The sequence below is a fragment of the Rhinolophus hipposideros genome (genome assembly GCF_964194185.1).
Source record: "Rhinolophus hipposideros genome assembly, chromosome: 9".
In the NCBI taxonomy this organism is placed as follows: Eukaryota; Metazoa; Chordata; class Mammalia; order Chiroptera; family Rhinolophidae; genus Rhinolophus; species Rhinolophus hipposideros.
Window position 1 is genome coordinate 89,628,750 of NC_138055.1, and position 20,033 is coordinate 89,648,782.

Below are 20,033 nucleotides of genomic sequence, written 5' to 3' on the forward strand. Positions count from 1 at the left end.
ATTAGTGTATTATTATACTACCTTTTGAATACATTGTTATATTTGGTTTGCTAGTAACTTAATATTTGCACCTTTCTTTCTTTTTTTTTTTGCACGACAAAGTCATTTACTTTTAAATGATTATCAGTACACCAAGTAATAACAAGTAACAAGTTTTGAATCCTATTATCTAGTTATTTAGATTAAGAGATATTAGAAGCAGCCCAAACAATTATACTAGTATTCGTTGTTCTAATCCTTAGCCAAAAAGGACTATTTTAAGGCTGGCTGCTGCTTTACACATGTTACAAATAACTATTTACTAGTTTTTCATAGATAAAGCCCCTGATCTTCAAGGAAGCTTTAGGGGGAAAAAACCATTTAATCCCTTTCTTTGTTAAAAAGTTTGTTTTTGTACTACATCTAAGAAAGAAAAAGTCAGTATTGATATACATATGTTGCTTGAACTAAAAGGCATAGGAAAACAGATAACGTATACCCTAAATTTTTAAGAAATATGAAGTAAAAAGATGAAAATCTTTGGACAAGCTCTAAGTGTGTACAAAGAAGCTAGATTTGCTGTTCTCCAAAAAGCAAAAGGACCTACTATAATAAACAGAAATAATTTTTTTTAATTAAATTTATTGGGGTGACAATTGTTAGTAAATTTACATAGATTTCAGGTGTACAATTCAAACAGAAATAATTTAATGCCTTTCACAAGAATATAACTCAAGCTTTGCTAAAGCTTCATGTTCCATGGAGGCATCTAAATGCCGATCCATGGAACAGGCGCTTCTTTCTTCTTCCCCTATCCATGTATGCGGTAGTTTTCATGGATCTCTGGCCGGATGTCGCAGACAAAGGCCAAGCGGTTATCGCGGACTTCATCCCTGTTCTGCTGGAAGTGGGTCTGGAGGATGGTCGTCTTCTCTTGGGTGCCCTCGGCCACTTCCATGCTGTACCTGCCGTGCCATCCCAGAGCCACAGCTTCCCGGGCCTTGAACTCCTTCTCCCTCTGTAGGCGGTGCTGTCCAATTTCAGCCAGAGCCTCTACTTTGGCCTGCTTCCGCCTCCTGTTCTTTCGCTGGCGGGCCTCGGACAGCTTCTCCGGGCTTGCTTCTCGGTGTGCAGCAGCCGCTGGTACCCTGCGACTGACCGGCCAGGGCGGCGACATCGCCCAAGCCGAGGTGAGCGGCCTACATCTGCTCCATTGCCCGGTTGGTCATGCACCTTTCTTTATGAGTATGATTGCTCTATAATTTAAGGTTCGTATCCTGTCCTGTGTGGTTTTGGCATCAATATTTACTAACTTCACTAAATGAGTTGGAATGGGAGCATCTTCTCTCTTATTCTTTTTTTTTTTTTTTTTTGTAAATTCTTTGGAAGAGTTGGAATAAGTTTAAAATGAATTGTTCCTTGAATATTTCGTAGAACTGATCTGTGTAACCTCTGGGTTTTTCTTTAATGGAAGAGTTTTTTTATTTTTTTAATTAAAAAATTTTATTTTTCAATATGACATACAATATTATATTAGTTTCAGGTGTACAAAATAACGTCATGATTACACATTTATGTACCTCACAAAGTGATCACTCCAATAAGTCTATTACCCATCTGACAGTACATAGTTATTACAGTATTATTGACTATATGTCAATATGTGACTTTAGTGGAAGAGTTTTTAATACCAAATTTCTTTGTTATTGGGACATTCAGTCTTATTATTTCTTGTTCAACCCATTCTTGGGAGTTGTAAACAAATACTGTATATTTAGGTATCCCCACATATTTATTAAATTCTTCGATCACCATCTTCCTGTCTTTCAAAACTTTTTCTAGGATTATTTCTTTTCTGAAGTATCATTTAGATTTTCCTTTAATGAGGATAACTGGTAATAAACCCTGTGCTTTGGTTTATTTCAAAAGTCTTTATTTTGTCCTTAACCTTATAAAATAGTGTTACTGGGTACTCAATTCTAAGATGACGGTTATCTGCTCTTAGCACTTGAAGATATTATTCCACTGTCTTCTGGCTATTGTGTGTTAGTAAGTCTGCTGTCAGTCTTATTATTGTTCCTTTGTAAGTAAGCTGATCATTTGTCTGATGTTATGAGTCGAATTGTTTCCCTCAAAAAGATATGTTAAAGCCCTACCCCCCATTACCTAAGAATGTGACTTTTTTTTGAAGTAGGGTGATTACAGAAATAATGAACTAAGATGAGGTCATATTGGAGAAGGTGGGCTCTTAATCCAATATGACTGGTGTTCTTACAAGAAGAGGGAAAGAGACAGAGACAAAGACACACAAATTGAGAATGCCATGCGATGATGACAGAGATGATGACAGAGATGAGGAAGTGCTGCAGCTGCAAGCCAAAGAGTGACAAGGACTGTGGGAACAAATAGAATTCTCCTCTGCTGGGTCAGGGAGCGCGACCCCAGGGACATCTTGATTTTGGATTTCTTGCCTTCAGAACTGTGAGACAATACATTTTAAGCCACCCAGTTTGTGGCACTTTGTTACCACAGTCCTAGGAAACTAATATACAGCTGATATTAAAATGTGTGGTCAAAAAAAAAAGAAGACATGTTGTCTTTTTTGTTCTTAATTTTACTACGATGTATCTAGGTTGAATTTCTTTTTACTTATCCTGCTGAGTAGTCTTTGTGATTCCTGATCTTTGGAGTTATCGTTTGGATAAAGTCCTCACTCATTATATGAATATATAAGCTCACTTCCATTCTCTCAATTCTCCTTCTGGGACTTTAAATAAATTTGAATTAGGAAACTGCCTTTTCTATCCTCCACATCTTTTTTTCATCTGCCCGTTTCTTTGTGCTGCATTCCAGGTAGTTTCTTCAGCTGAATCTTCTGCTTCACTTGTTCTTGAGATGCATCTAATGTGTCTATTAAGTTTTTAAATTTCAGTAATTTTTTTTCAGAAGTTTGTGGCAGAGTTTGGGAGTTGTCTCTCAATAAGCCATTTTCTCCTTATTTGAATAACAGAAATTACTAATTTTAACTGGGCACATGTGCTCAGTAAAGGCTGTATTTCCAAGTTGCCCTTGAGCAAGGAATGATCCTGTACTAAGTTTATACTGTGGTATATAAGTAGACATGGTGTGTGCAATTTTTAGAAAGCTTTCTTAAAGGTAAGAGCATGTTTTTCCTTCCCTCCTTTACTCTATGAGAAGAGCATACGTCCCCACACCCTTCTGATGGACCTGGACATGTGACTTGCTTTGATTAATGCAATGTGGGCATACAGGACATATGACACATCTCAGCAGAGGCTTCAAATGAGTTCCTGTGGCTTATTTCTATCCTTTATTTACTGTTTCCTCCTTCTCTTGTGTGCTTGCCTTCCACCATAAGGAAAATATAACCTATGTGGCTACTGCTCCTTTAGACTGGGTCCTTGAATACCAGACATGTGGTGGAACTGGCTTGAATTTGACTTGTACCTACAGCACAGCCACAGCAGCTGGCTGCCTCTCCCTCCAGCGGTCAATTTCCAACTAAGTGAGAAATAAATATTTGTTGTTTATAAGCCAAAGTCTTTGAGGAAAATTCCTTTATTTTCTTGCAAGCTAGCGATTTATTAAAAATTGTGCATTTTGGGGTAACTAATTCATGATTTAGTTTCCACTGCCCTAACTTTCATATATACATTTTTGTGGGTTGTGTGTGTGTGTGTGTACCTATGTTTAAAATTCTCTTGGGTGTATACCTACGCGTGGGGAGGGGGGATGGGTTTTCTCACACCACCAAGGAGCATTTTTCCAGACACCAGCTGGGTGTCCCAAATTCAACTTAATTCTGACACTATCTGTCCGAAGATAGCATCAGATGCCACAGCGAAGGGCTCTGTCCCACAACACTGCACTCCGCCCACTCCCCTTCAGATGCCAGTCCAAGGCACAGGTTGTTACCAGTGCTTCTGACCACCTGGCTACTAATAGGAGGCTCAATGATCCCCTCCAACTCTTCTGATGGACTGGCTGTAAATCAGAAGTTCCCATGACTCCCTCCTTGGGTTCAATCTTTGCTATATCAGCTCACAGGACTCAGAGAAACATTATGCTTATTAGAGTAGTGGTTTATTTTAAACGGACATAACTCAGGAAAGCCAGATGGAAGAAACGCACAGGGCAAAGTGAGGTAAAAGGGCGTGGAGCTTCCATGCCCTCTCCAGGCGCATACTTTTCCCACACCTCCATGTATTCACCAGCCTGGAAGCTCACGGAACCTGTCCTTTGGGAAAGGGCATGGAATCTTGAAGGAACACAATTCAGTCCAAAAGGTCCTTGAAGTACAAAATAAATGTTTTTATTGTGATAAATATATATAACATAAAGTTTACCATTCTAACCATTTTTAAGGGTACAATTGTATGGCAGTAAGTACATCCACATTGATCTGCAATCTTCACTGCAGTCATCTCTGAAACTTTTTCATCTTCCCAAATTCCTAGAAACAGAAAGTAGAAGGGTAGTTTCCAGGGGTGGGGACTGGGGAAGTGGGGGGTGAAGAGAAGAATATGGACTTAGTGTTTAGGAGTTAGGTTACATTGTCAACACTGGTATAATTTATAAACTATGCCTTAGTTATAGGAAGATTATAATTTATAGGTTGGATCTAAAAGCTGAATACCAGGGGCCGGCCCATTGGCTCCGGTGGTTGGAGCTCCGTGCTCCTAATGCCAAAGGCTGCCCGTTGGATTCCCACATGGGCCAGTGGGCTCTCAACCACAAGGTTGCCAGTTTGACTCCCGCAAGGGATCGTGGGGCTGCGCCCCCTCAACTATCATTGAAAGGACAACAACTTGACTTGGAAAAAGTCCTGGAAGTACACACTGTTCCCCAATAAAGTCCTGTTCCCCTTGCCCAATAAAATCTTTAAAAAACAAAAATAAATAAATAAATAAATAAATAAATAAATAAATAAAAAAGCTGAATACCAGAAAAGACCATTCTCTAAGCTATCTATCATAGTAATTAATTCTTCAGTCATTTTCTTCTTTTTCAGATTTCTCTCCCAGAACTCCTATCCTTCCATTCCAATCTAGCCTAGGACTTGGTATTTCCTGAATTTGATGCTGTGATTCCTGGATGATGTTGTCAGATACACTATTTTTTACATTTTGCTTGATCACATCTTCAAGTAAATAATTTTTTAAAAAATAGATTTTAATTGGGGAATATTGGGGCACAGTGTGTTTCTCCAAGGCCCATCAACTCCAAGTCGTTGTCCTTTAATGTAGTCGTGGACGGCGCAGCTCAGCTCCAAGTCCAGTCGCCGTTTTCAATCTTTAGTTGCAGGGGGCACAGCCCACCATCCCATGCCGGAATTGAACTGGCAACCTTGTTGTTGAGAGCTGGCGCTCTAACCAACCAGTCGCCCCCCAAGTAAATCTTTTTAAAAAGGGTTATGTGGGAGTTCATGAGTCCCTGCATATCTGAAAATATTTTCGTTCTGTCTTTTACTTAATGATAATTCAGCAGGAATAGAGTTAAAAAAATTTTTTCTCCAAGAATTTGAAGTTCAAGAAATATTTCCCTCAGAAACTTTAAAGTCTTTGTTTGTTATCTTCTCATATCTAGCGTTACTGATAAGATTTCTAATTCCAGCTTATTTCTTGGTCTTTCATGGGTCGCTTTTTTTTCCTCTTTGGAAATTGAGGATTGTCTCTTAATCTTTAGTTATAACATTTCACAAGGTTGTTTTTTCTTTGTTTTTGCTCTGCACAAGCGGATGTTTTCAGCTCTGGGAAGTTTTCTTCCATTATTTTTGGGGTGATTTTCTGTCATTTGTTTACTTTGTTTTTCTTTTGTAGTATCAGTCCTGTTGTGTTGACTATTTCTCTTAAATTTTCTCTTGCAATTTCATATTTCTTCTATTTTATTTAAAATGAATTTAATATACTGTGTATGTTAATATATAACATATAAATTTAATATTAAAATAAATTGAAATTGCATATTTCTTCTATTTTCTTTAAAATTTCATTGACTTTATCTTGTAATACTGCAGGTAAATTTATAATTTTGGCAATTTCTTATTTCTAATTTCAAGACTTACTTTTTACTTTTGGATTGTTACTTCATCTGAGTATACTATTCTTGTTTCATAGGTATAGTAAACATGTGTGAGCATACTAATTAGTTTTTTTTAAGTTCTCTGAAGTTTGTTTCCTCTATGGTCACATTGTGTTTATCTTCACTCCCTCCCCACAAGCTGGAGATTTTCCTTAAATAAGTAATAATCCTGGGTTGTCTGTTCCTATTTCAGATGAGGTAGTTGGAATGCTGATTAGGCATCTTGTGAACTTAGTAGGGTCTTGCCAACTTGCACAACTTCACTCTAGGGTGAGTAGGTAGGAAATGGGCCATTTTTCCAGAATGAAGAATGCTTTATTCTTAGTCATTAAATGCTTAAATAGCTGCCCAATCCTCCCCAGGGATTATAAAAACTCTTTTTAGGCTGGGATAAATGCCTAGCTATTGTATCTGAGATACAGGGAGGGTCGTATTGTCCTATATGCAGACCCCTAGTCTCCATTTTCAGCCCTGCTTCTCACTATTGCTTTCTGTCTTATGTCTCCAAATTTCAGTCTCTCTACATCGGTAACTCTGGCAGATAGACCCCCTTCCACAGCACCCCATGCACCTATTCCACATTACAGTTTCTTCCATTTTGTTTAGTCATACTGCACTCACTTTCTGTGTGTAAAATTAAAAAAACATTATGGGGCTCTCTTCCCATTTTCCATTTTGTATGGGCTTGTATAATTTTTTATTCCTTTATTAGCATTTTAATGAGGTCTCGGGAAGAAGAGGCAATGAATGCTCAACCAGATTTAATAAACAAATCCTAAATGTACGTTTTAAAAAGATACTTTGGGCAGAGTAGGAAATAAGAAAAAACAACCAGTGGAATTGTAAAAGAAAAACAACCAAACCAAAAATAAAAGCAAAATATCTCTGAGTCTGTGATATTGAGTTTCCCTGTGTTCATAACTTAGTGCTTTCGCATCTTAACTCCCCAGAACCACACATTTTAGAGATACGATGGAGCTCAGACATCTAGCTCACACCCATTTTACAGTTAAGAAAAGCAGGACCCAGAAGTAAAGTGATTTCCCCAACCTCACACAAGTAGAGAGAGGCAGAATGGAGAGAGGAAAGTGGAAACTAGAAAGATGACTACTTTTCTTTTTCCTCACCACACTGCCAGGGATTAACAAGATGAGCAGATCAGCAGTCAGACGAGAAAGATCTTGAAAACCAGTCAAAGAAGGATGGCTTTTCCTCGGTCAATAGCCAGATGTCCAAGAAAACGAAATTTTAGGGTGCTGATTTGGCCGCTCCGTAGTCTTCGCGGGCAGCAGTCTGACAACTGGTAGCCATGCGTGGAACGGGCTGAAGGGGGCGACTAGGCAGCAGGACGGGGTCTGTAATAACCCGTGAGCCGCGATCCCGAGGGAACTAGACAGCCTGCTCAGGATGCAAGAGGAGAATGTGGAGAATGAATGAATGTGAGTACTGAGGGGAGCGGGGAAGATGTCAGTGGCATCAGGACACACTGTAAGCTGGTTAATTGTGGTGCTGGCGAGTAAGTAAAGTGAAATGATGATTCAACTCCTTTCAAGGGCATTTTAAATTATTTTAATAGACACTAGAAGGCCGGGAATACACATAATTCACACGACTCCTACACTCGTTAGAGATAGCTTACCCACATCTTTATATTAGTGGACTCAGTCCACTGAGTTTGGCTCCGACGAAAGACGCCGGACTGCGATTCGGTGCAGGAATCCGGGTCGCCCTAATAAGGCTGCAGCTGCCTGGCAGACCCGCACCGCAGTCGTGCGGACTCCGCGACACCACGTGGCGCAGCACTGGGCACATCGCAGGGCCCGCCCACGCTCCGCTCTCCCGTTCTGGTCACTACAGAAAACGGTCCACACTGGCGTGGGTTTCCTGAGACACCTAAGTTCTCTCCCCAGGGCCGCGTGGGTAGCCCCGGTGTCGCAGGTCTCACTGGTACCTTCAGCGCCCACGTCCCGCAAAAGCGAAGTGTAGCGGGAAAACCCGAGTCCCCGGACAAAGGGAGCTCACCGGGCCGCGGGAGCGCCGCCCTGAGCCCTGCTCCCCACCGAGGCGGCGGTCCCGGCGTTCGCGTGACGGCCCGCCGAGGAGGGGGTGGGGCGATGACAAGGTTTGGGAAGGCGACGATTCTGCTCTTTGGGCCCGGCCGGTCCACTTCCTACGGCAAGCAGAAGGAGACAAACGCCGTCTTTCCTGGCTCCCACCTACAGCCGCTTGCCAGAGCTGGCTGGGAATCTCACCTCCCGTGGCCGCAGGGGCCGCGTGTGGGGGTGTGTACGTGTGTGGACGCCCCGTGCCCGTTACTTAGCTTCATCGCGGAGTCCCCGCTGGAGCCCGAGTCACCCCCGCTTCCTAACCCATCACCCGCCTTTCCCTGGAAGGCGCCGGAGGCCTGGGGGCCGCCGGGTCGCGCTCGCGGGAGGGCGCGGGGAAGCGAGGCGGAGCTCACGGCGCCTCCCGGCCGGGGCTGGGGCGGGGCTAGGTGTCTCGCGCAGGGGGCGGGGCGAGGTGACGTCAGCGGGCGCCCGGGCCGGACTGTGGCGGCGGCGGCGGCGGCTGTAGTGGTGGTGGCGGCATTGGCGGCGGTGGCGGCGCCCGGGCGGCATCAGCAGCAGCAGCAGCCCTGAAGAGGGTGAGACGGCCGCGGTGGCGGCGGGTCGGAAGTCAGGCGGGACCTGGAGCTTCCCGCCTGTCGCTGGCCGAGGCTTTTTTGCCTTTTCGTAGCCTGCTTCTTCCTCCCGGCCCTGGCTGGGCAGGGCAGCGCGCCCCCGGGGAGGGGCGGAGCTGTAGGTGAGGCTTCGGGACCCCCTCCCCCTCGTGTCGCCGCCGGGGGGATGGGGACGTCGGGGAGGGGCGGGCCCCACCCCAGCCCACCCGAGTCCACCCGAGTCCACCCCAGCCCACCGGCAGGCTCCACCCAGTGGAGGTCGGGGATTGGGCGGGAGCCGAGGCGGTGGACGTGGGTAACCCCGGGCGGGAGGTGGGAGAATGGGGTTCCCGGCGTTGGGGGAACGGAGGCGGGGAGGCTGATGAGGCGTGATGTTGCGGGCGAGGTAGTGGCGAGGCGGAGAAATCGGGGAGCCGTGAGGAGGTGGGGGTGCAGTCAGGGTGGATCTGTGGATTTGGGTGACTGGTGTAAAATGTTGAAAGAGATGAGGATTCTTTTTTTTCCCCATCTGGGAAATGGTAAGACACCGGTAGGAGGTGAAGGGTTGTGTTTCAAAAGGAAGATGAGCTGTGGATGTTGCCTCGGAGGCAGTGGAGAAGCTGTTGCACCAGGTTTCACATTTCTACTTTAGCGTTTTGGTTATTTTTCTTTTTTTCCTCCTGGTGTTTTGAGTGGGTCGGTCGGGGAGGGAAGAGAATTCTTCTGCTGTTGGCTCAGGGTGGGTAAATTGTGAGTGTGGATGGATTTGAAGTTGTACCCTTCAAGAAGAGGGAGATCTTGGGTTAAGACAACTTCATTCAGGGAACTAGGTCCTTCAGGTGTTATCTTCCAGTCTTTTTTCTGTGTCCAAAAGATCTCTTTTCACCGCTTAATTTACAAGCCCTTATCCGGGCCCCTTAAGAGCAGGCCTGAGAATCGGTTGCTTTGGAAGACACATTTCTGAGTAATATAGTTGGAGGTGGTTGTGGTTGTGGTTGACTTGCTTGGGATGGATAAAATGAACAATTTGAAATAGGTCTGTGGGAGCTAATTATATGAAAAGTGCTTAAATGTTTTAAAGCACCACTGTCTTTTACAGCTCGTTTTTCAGTGGATGGACCTTGACATTTAGACATTTTGTGTTCAACAAAATTATTGATTATTTTTATTTCTCAATTGCAGATGTCTTTATTAGGCACTTTAAAAAGAAATTGGAATATTTTACTTTTTGGTAGACCTCTCAATTTCTGAGTAATGTTCTTGGAGCCAAGTACTTACAAAATGCTCTTTAATAACATTTTGGGGGCATGTGCCTGTTACTTCATAGGGAGATGTTACTAAGAGTAAACAGAGTTTAGTGTTCTTCACATCAGTGTTTCATAACTTAGCACATTAAATCAGAATCTTTTTTTCTGGGTTCCCGCTCCCTATTAGATTACAGTATTCACTGACGTTACCTATCAGTGTCATGTAAACTATTTCTTGCTCGGAAACAGGTGCTGTGATGGACATGTATTATGTAATGGATGAAGTAGGCATGACTCTCAATAATTCATTTATGGAGGAAAAGAAACCGTCATGAAGTGGAATTTCAGCAGCGACTTTCCCAAGGCTTACTCAATTAATTTGGGAAAATAGCCAGAGAAGTGCTTTCCGGTAACCCAAGAGAGAAATATACAGATGCCAGTGTCAGTTGTTGCAGATCATTGCCTTTTTTAACATGCCTACTTAGCGAGCAGACCATTATCTTCTAGCAGGTCCTTCTGCTTGAAGAGACTTATAGGAAACAGATGATATGAAAGCTATTAAGATAAAAAGGGTGTGGTCCTATTTGTAATTACGATTCATTTAGCTATTCAGAAAGATCAGAATATAAGTTGGTACACTGCATAGTTTTGATTTTGCATTAGTTACTTAGAAGGAAAAATTAAAATGCACATATCTACTTTTGGGTTTTAAATTATACTTTGATTTAATTGGGTACACATGGGGACACATGTGAACAGAGATTCTGGGTGAAACGATATTGCCAAAATGACATTTGCATGGCTGACAGTGAGATGTGATTCTTCTTGCAGGAAGGAAATCATGTAATTTGGGGAAAATGTGAAGTAGAAATGACCTGTTTCTCTTTGGAATTTCTTGTGCCTGAAAAGAACAACAACTACGTTTTATTTTTCAAGAAATACCACTTGCTGGTCATTACTGTGATATCCTTGTTGAGTCTGCTGAGGTGTTCTTTTTCTTTTTTTTTCATTACTAAAGTCAGATAAGTATGTCAATCTGTTAATTCAACAGTAATACTGGAAACAGTAAAAATAAAGGTTCTAATAGCAACAGCTGTTCTTTTTCTACACTATGTTTATGGTTTTAGAAGTAGTATAAGAGCTGTTAAATGTGCATTTTGCATATACTGTATCAAAAATGTTGATGGAGAAAGACCAGGGAGTGAACTATTTTGATTAATCAAATAATCAGTAGTACATTGATTATCAATTTTTGGAAAAATATAATGTAATAAAGTAAACAACATACAGATTATGTGGAATATAATTTACTTTTGTGGCTCTTCAATATCTGAGTCTTGCGGCACTGATTCATTCATTTATTCATTCAACAGTTAATTTATTCAGTATGGTTCTGGGTACTTTTTTGGCTCTTGGGGGATACAGTAGTGAACAAAGCTGACCAAAATCCCTGCCTTCCTGGAGCTTGCCTTCTAGATATCTTCTGGGGAAATGAAGAAGAATCTAGCAAAGGAGACAGATAAGAGACATTGAGTTAGGAAAACCAAGGGAGTGTGATTTAGAAGGGAAGGAAAGAAAGTTTTCAAGGAGGAGGGACTGATCAACTGTGTCATTGTTTAAAGATGTGTCAGAGTGTAGGGTAAAAGAGAAATCTACTTGATTATAATGTCTAATAACAGAGAAATGACAAAATGCTTTTTAGTGTGAAATGAGAGATGGTCCTGGATTGATTTATTTAAAATTTTTTTTTTACTTATTCTTTTCAGAACAAAATAGGCAGCCTGGGAGTGTTAGTTGTACTGCATTAAGGAGAGAGATGATTTACATATATTTATTTATTTATTTTTTGAAGATTTTATTGGGGAAGGGGAACAGGACTTTATTGGGGAACAGTGTGTACTTCCAGGACTTTATTGGGGAACAGTGTGTACTTCCAGGACTTTTTCCAAGTTGAGTTGTTGTCCTTTCAATCTTAGTTGTGGAGGGTGCAGCTCAGCTCCAGGGCCAGTAGCTGTTGTTAGTTGCAGGGGGCGCAGCCCACCATCCCTTGCAGGAGTCGAGTCAAACTGGCAACCTTGTGGTTGAGAGCCCACTGGCCCATGTGGAAATCGAACTGGCAGCCTTCCGCGTTAGGATCATGGAGCTCCAACCGCCTGAGCCACCGGGCCGGCCCACGTATACTTATTTTTTGTTATTAATCTTATGTATATTTTTTTAAAAAAGTAATAACAGGTACAAAATTAGAAGGTATAAATAAGTACACAGGGAAAAGTCTTTCCTGTCCTGTCTAATTATTCCTGAAGGCAATTGCTGTTTCCAATTTACTGTTTTTTCTACCCAGTGAAATTTGGTGCAATAATATGGCATTTAGCTATCTTAGGATTGCATGAATATAACAAGTATTTTATCTTCTAGGTGGTGTTTTTTGCAGGCTTAATAGTTTTCATAATTTAAGTGTAGCTACCTGCAGACCTCTGTTTTATAACAACTTTGAGATAATTCACATACCATATAGTTCACCTATTTAAATTGTAGAATTCAATTTTTTTTTTGTGCTGCCATTGTAAGTGAATTCTAGAACATTTTTATCACCCTATAAAGCAACTCTAAACCCATTAGCAGTCACCCCAACCTTTGGGGTTTAAGTATTGTTTTGCATATTATGTGGGGAAAATGTTTTTGAAATACTTGTTTCCTACCAACTTAGTGTATACTTTTAACATTCTGTGATTGAATAGAAGTATCAGTTTGCGTAAAAGTCAAATTAGATAATAGTTTACATAGTTGAATGAATACTTAAATGAAATGATTTAAATATCTAAGCCTTGTTTTAAGTATCTATTATTTAAATGATTTAATGATTTAAATATCTAAGTCTTGTTTCCATTATTCCTTCATTTATCAAATTTTTATTGAGTACCTTTTGTGTTCCTAGTCCTGTGCTAGGTCAGATGGACTCCATGATAAATAAGGGACAGAGTCTGTTATTCTTCAGGACTTTCATACTCGTGGGAGAAGAGGAAAAGTTAACAGTGGTCTTGTGGCCTTCAGTTGGTGACATACAGCGTTCTACATCAGCTCAGGATGAATCCCTAAACTAGGTTGTGGGAAGATCTAAGATGAGATCTTAAGGATAAGTAGGACTTGGCCAAATGGAAAGGATACAAGCCAGGTAACAGGGTATGCAGAACCCTAAGGCAAGAAAGCTGTAGGGTAAATTGGGCGATCTGAAAGCAGTTTAGAATGTTGAGGGCAGTGTGAGGTATTGGTATCACTCCTTTTTGTTAAAAAAATGTGTTGTCTTAAAAAGGCAAACTCATTAATTTGCTTAAACTCTATGGATTGCTGTCACTTCTTAGCTGTTTAATTTTGAGTGAGTTACTTTATTGTCTAAAACTCAGTTAACTTTTTCATCCATAAAATGGGAATAAGTCTTATTTCATGTGATTGATGTGAAGAATAAATGAGAAAATCCAAACCTTGTAATAAAGTGCTCGTAATATAGTAAGTTCTCAATAAAACTCAAGTGCTCTGATGATGATAATCGGTGAGGGTGATAGTGATTATGGTGATGGGGATGATGTCTGATGTATGGAACGTCTTGTGGAATCACTGAGAGTTCTCAGGAGACTGGAAAATGACACCTATTGTTTTAAGTTTCTTCCGGGAAGCCAGAAGTGAATACCAAAACTGTTAGACCAGCGCTGTCCAATAGAACTTTCTGTGATGATGGAAATGTTCTGTATCCTCACCATCTGTTGCGGTTGCTACATTCGCATGTGTATATCGAACGCTTGAAATATGGCTAGTGTGACTGAGAAACTGCTTATTTTATTAAAATTAATTTAAATTAATTGACTAGTGTGACTAGTGGCTACTGTGTTGGGCTACTGTGTTGGGCAGTGCGGTTATACATTTATAGATTGGTGAATCTAATATTGAACTCTGGCAATATTTTAGAATAGGTTATTTAAGAGGTTTTAGCAGTCTTGTGAAGGGAAATAGTGAGCACTAGATAAAGCATGGATTCACTAGGTCACATCAGACAGTAATTCTAGTTTCCTAGAATTAACGCGGTTCCTAGACTGATAAAGGAAATGTAGTCATTGTAATGTATCCAGACTTCAGCTAGATCTTTTCATGCTGTCTTTGTGGAAAATGTGAAAAAAATATGTCCTAGATTTCATGAGAACAGGGACTATATGTCGTGTGTTCCCTACTGAGCAAATAATAGGTCCTTACTAAATATTTGATGAATAAATGGATAATAATACGACTGAGTGGCTGTACCCAGAGTTAAGAGAGTTGTTTACTGAGGATGATGGGTTTGAGGAATGGGTGTTAGATGACTCACGCGTGTGTAAATGACTCAGAAGTGGCAGTGGGAACTAGGAGCCAGCATGTCCTCACTGAGTGTGGAGGATGCCCAGGGCTATTAGCTCAGAGTGAAGAGGCAGAGGTAGACAACACGTGAGAATCAGAGTAGCAAGGACTTTACCTGAGGTTCAGGAATAATGGTCTGCAGCTGGCACTGGAAGAAAGAAGGGTTCCAACGTCTTTTTCCAACATTGGGTGTGGAGTATGAGAGACGTAATAGTCTCCACTTGAAAGGGCTACATGGAACCATCAGTCTGTTCTCTGTATCTATAAGTCTATATCTGTTTTGTTTGCTTAATGATTCTGTTCTTTAGATTCCACATATATGTGAGGTCATATGGTATTTGTCTTTGACTGATGATGGCTAGATGGGAGAGGGGTAGGTGGGATGGGTGAGAAAGGTGGGGGGATTAGGAATTTGTGACAAATTGGTAGTGACAAAATAGTCACGGGGATGTGAAATACAGTATGGGGAATATAGTCAGTAATGTTGTAAAAACTGTATAGCATCAGATGCGTACTAGACTTATGGGGGATCACTTCATAAATTATATAAGTGCCTAACCACTGCACAACAGAAACTAATATAAAATAATATTGAATGTCAACTGTAATTAAAAAAAATATAGTCGCGGGATGTAAAGTACAGCATAGGGAATATAATCAATGGTACTGTAATAGCTGTGTACGGTGTCAGGTGAGTAGTAGACGTTATCACTTTGTGAGGGGTGTAAATGTCTGATCATTTTGTTTTGTACACCTGAAACTAATAAAAAATTTTAAAAAATGGTAATACATGATGTATATTCTTATGTTACTGAGTTGTTAATTTTTTAAACTCGTTATGTTGTGAACATGTCTCTGTATATATACATACCTACATCATTGTTAACAGTATTTTATGTTATGATCATCTGCCATTAATTTTACCATCCACCTACTGTTTTCATATTTTTGTCATTATATGCTGAACTGAATATCCTTGTAGATAAATCTTCATTTCCATAAATTTCCTTTAAATAAAAATTAAAAAAAGAAAAAAGGATCGCTTTTCGGCCTTACGGCTAAGATCAAGTGTAAAAAAAAAAGATAGTCCTGCATGGAAAGCAGTGTCCTGGGAAAGCCAGTTTTCAGTTAAAGCAGAGAGGTAGTGAGAACTTCTGAAGGGCATTTTCTAAAGGCATTTCTTGATAATGGAATGAAGTTCCTTGAGAGTGTAATTTTCCACCTTATTGGCTTCTTACTATTGTTATTTGAACTTTAAAAAGTCTCTCTCATCTTAAGAAAAAACTCTTCTCCAGCTTCATACTTTGTCAGTTGCTCTCTGTTTTACAGCCAAAGTTTTTTGAAAGAATTGTCTGCATTTGCTATGTGTTTCCATTTCTTCACCTGCGATTTTCTTCTCAACCTATTTCTGTCTGCACAATTTCCTTGAAAATTGTTTTGGTGAGGTTACTAAAGGCTTTAAAGCCAATGGCTAGTTTTCTGTCCTCTTATTTAACCTCTTAGCAGCTGTACTGGTTGTCTATTGCTATAGACAGCAGTTTCTGTGGGTCAGACATCTGGGTGTGGTGTGTCTGATTCAGGGTCAATCATCGGCTGCAATCAAACGTTGACTAGGACTTCAGTCATCTCAAAGCTGGCTGGGGGTGTCTGCTTCCAAGCTCACTCTTGTGGCTGTGGGCAGGCGTGAGGTCCTTCTTGGTTGTTTGCTGGAGACATCAGTCTCTGCCATTTGGGCCTCTGCATATGATTACTAGCAACATGGCACCTTGCTTCTCCTAGGTTGAGAGCTCTGGAGGAAGAGGGGAGGGGAGAAATTAACTAGAGTGTTTTTGTAATCTAAATGGGAGTGACATTCTATTACTTTTCTGTATTCTGTTCATTGGAAGGGAGTCACTAGGTCCACATGTGCAGGGCTGGAGGGGGCATCCCACAACAGCATGAATAGGAGGCAGAGATCATTCAGAACCATTTTTAAGTGTGCCTACTGCAGCAGGGTTTGACAGTTAATTTCTCTTTCCGTGGTAAAACTCCCACTTTTGGAGTCTTCAGATCATGCTTCTATTTTTCTTCCTGGTTCTCTGGGCTTTCTTTCTCAGTTACCTTTGTTGACTCTTTCTCTACCCATTCATTAAATGTTTGATTTTCTGTGGGTGATCTTATCTCCTAATTGATTTTTCATCTGCATGTTAAGTATACATTTTTCTGTCTTCAGCTTTTATCTCTCTCCTAAGTCTAAGGACTGTTGTTACTTAGTATTTCCATTTGGATGCCCCTTAAACTCAGCTCATCCAAAACTAAATGTGACTCCTGCTCCTTTCTGGTATTCCTTGATTCATAAATGACACTACCATTTAGTAGTCAGAAATATGTGTTGTGTTCTTGATCTCTTCCTCTGTTCCACCTTTCACTTTACTATTCTTTGTTGGTTTTTAAATCATTGTCCAGTGATGGTGTGAATGTTTTTATGAGGTAGTGCATCTCCTGTTGCATTCAAAGTGTTGAATGAAGTGATTGCTAGGTGATTTTTAAGCTTCTTTCCGATCTTGAGATACTGTGTTGGTAGCTATGAAAGCTTTTTGTTTAGGAGACACACGATCAGAGCTGTGCTTTAGAGATGTATCAACTCTTCAATGCCTTTTTTTTTAAAAAAAATACTTTTTTAGAGCACTTTTAGGTTCACAGCAAAATTGAGTGAAAGGAATGGAAATTTCCCATAGACTCCCAGCCCCCGCATGTGCATGGCCTCCCCCGTTATCAACATCCCCCAGTAGAGAGGCATTTATTATAATTGAACCTTCGTTAACACATCCTCACCCAAAGTCCCATCTGAAACTAAACCTTGTATTTCTTTTAACTTTATTATGCTGTGATATGTGATGAATAGACAATGGTTTTCATCTGTAGACTCTTTACATATATATGTTATTTTCTTTTTTTCCCTTATTTTGTTGTTTTTCTTTATCATTTGAAAGCCCTTTGTATGGAAATTAGATAACTAATGGAAAAAAGTTGTCTGGACTTCAGTTAAACATCTCTGAAACTGAAAATATTTCAAGAAATAAAAGCTTGGATCTCAAACATAATTTTATTTGGGAATAAAATTTACTGATTGAGCGAATTCCTCCTTGAAGCCTTTCTTGAATGTAACACACATAATAGAAAAGTGTATAAAACAAATGTGTAGGTTAACAATTTAAGAAACAAACACTTGTATACCATCACCTAGGTCAAATACTAGGGCCTTGCCAGCATTCCAGAAACTTCCTTCGCCCCTTCCCAATCACAGCCTACTCCTTTTCCTGTAAAGGTAGCTATTGTCCTGACTTTCATGGAATCATGTTCTCGCTTTTCTTTATATAAACCTATTTTATAAAACAGTTTAGCCTGTTTTTCAACTTTATAAACATGGAATCATTTTACTATATTCTTGTAGGTCTGGCTTCTTTGATTTAACATCTTGTGAAATTTAGATTTGTTGTGTGTAGCTGTGGTTTGTTCATTTTCATTGCCATGTTGTTCATTTTCATTCCATTGTTTAAATGCACCACAATTTATCCATTATATTAATGATGGCTGTTTTGGTTGTTTCCAATTTTGAGGCACTATGAATTATGCTGCTGTGATCATTCTTGTACAGTCTTTTGGTGCATGTATTTCTGATGCCTGTATAGCCAGGAGTGAAAGTGCTGGGCATAGATTATAGTATGCATAGTGTGTTTCCCTGAAAATAAGACCTAGCTGGACAATTAGCTCTAATATGTTTTTGGGAGCAAAAATTAATATAAGACCCCGTCTTATTTTACTATAAGACTTATAGTAAAGACTTATAGTAAAATAAGTCTTATAGTAAAATAAGACCGGGTCTTACATAAGACCGTGTCTTCTTTTACAATAATATAAGACCCGGTCTTACATACTGTAATATAAGACCGGGTCTCATATTAATTTTTGCTCCAAAAGACGCTGATTGTCCTGCTAGGTATTATTTTCGGGGAAACATGGTATGTGCAATTTTAGTAGGTAATTCCCAAACAGTATCCCTGTGTGGTTGTATAAGCTAACATACCCCAAATCAGATTTAGGAGTTCCTTTTCTTCTATATGCTTGCCAGTATTTGGTATTGTCGGTGTTATTAATTTCAGCCATTCTGGTGGATTTACAGTGATAAATCATGGTTTTAATTTTCATTTCCCTGATTAATGAAGTTGAATACATGTGCCTTTTCGACATTTGGATAACCTTTTGTGAAATGCTTGTTCAAATATTTTGCTTAATTTTCTGTTTGAGTGTCTTGTTCTAATTTATAGGAGTTATTTACATATTTTGGATATGAGCCCTTCATTGGTTATTTGTGTTGCAAATATTTCCACTACTCTGTGGCTTGCCATTTTGCTCTCTTAGTGATTGAAGAACAGGATTTTAATTTTAGTGTAGTCTAATTAATTTTTTCCTTTATGGTTAGTGGTTTTATGTCTTAATACCAGGTACAGTGTTTCCCCGAAAATAAGACCTAGCCAGACAATCAGCTCTAATGCATCTTTTGGAGCAAAAATTAATGTAAGACCGGGCTTATTTTACTATAAGACTGGGTGTTTATAATATATAATATAATACAATATAATATAGTATAAAATATAATAATATAATATAAGACCTTATATAATATAAGACCAGGTCTTATTTTAATTTTTGCTCCAAAAGACACATTAAAGCTGATTGTTCGGCTAGGTCTTATTTTCGGGGAAACACAGTATTAGTACCTGGTAGAGTAAGTGCTCCCGCCTTGGTGACCTTTTCCAAGAATGTCTTTTTGGCATTCAGTGTCTGTCAGTGTCTATCAATGGCTGTCTTGGTCCGTAATCCAGACAGTGTGGTATTAGCCTAGGGATAGATAGGTGCGTCAGTGGAACGGAACAGTGTCCAGACATAAACTCACACATTTATGGTTAATTGATTTTCAACAGAGGTGCCCAAGTAAATCAGGGGATAAAAGGATAGTCCTTTTAAAAAAAGCTATTACAACAAGTAGGTATCACTATGCAAAACCCCCCAAAATCTCAAACCTTACCTCATTGGAGAAAATCTTTGTGATCTTGGAGTAGGAAAGCATTTCTTAGATAAGATACCAAAAAGCATGACTCATAAAGAGAATTGATAAATTGGCCTTTATCAAAATTAAAAAGTTTTGCTTTTCAAAAGAAACCGTTAAGAAAAAAAAGAAAAGAAAAAAGACAAACCACAGAATGGGAGAAAAATACTAGGTTGGTACAAAAGTGATTGTGGTTTAAAAAGTTAAAAATTGCGAAAACCACAATTACTTTTGCACCAACCTAATATTTTCAAATCATATATTTGATAAAGGACTTGCATCAAGAATGTCTAATATTTCTTACCACTAAATAATGAGACAGGCACCCCTCTAGCCCCCTAAATGGGCAAAAGATTCAAATAGACACCTCGCCAAAGAGGATATTCTGATGGTAACAAGTACTTGAAAAAAATGCTCACCATCTTTAGTCATTTGGGAAATGCAAATTAAACTCACAATATGATAACCATTACACGCCCAGTAGAATGGCTAAAATCAAGATTGAAAATACCATGTGGTAGAAGAATGTGGAGAAACTGGGATTCTTGTACATTGTTAGTAGGAATTTTAAATG

The 20,033-nt window shown here is 39.9% G+C and overlaps 1 protein-coding gene and 1 pseudogene across 8 annotated transcripts in view; one reads left to right on the top strand and one right to left on the bottom strand.

The window, feature by feature from the left end:
* Positions 1-790: 790 nt before the first annotated feature.
* LOC308501946 (V-type proton ATPase subunit G 1-like) lies at positions 791-7,726 on the bottom strand (annotated as a pseudogene). The gene is made up of 2 exons: positions 7,721-7,726; positions 791-1,178 (listed from the first exon to the last, which is right to left on the bottom strand). The product of its transcript is annotated as a V-type proton ATPase subunit G 1-like (transcript).
* Positions 7,727-8,612: 886 nt separating this feature from the next.
* Positions 8,613-20,033, top strand: part of ERC1 (ELKS/RAB6-interacting/CAST family member 1) — a 483,911-nt gene continuing 472,490 nt past the window's right edge. For 3 of the 7 annotated variants that reach the window (XM_081060693.1, XM_081060695.1, XM_081060696.1), the window contains exon 1: positions 8,613-8,883. The gene's annotated coding sequence lies outside the window, so the exon portion shown is untranslated. The remainder of the gene's footprint in view (positions 8,884-20,033) is intronic. The other 4 variants (XM_081060694.1, XM_081060697.1, XM_081060698.1 and 1 more) reach the window with 2 other exon arrangements.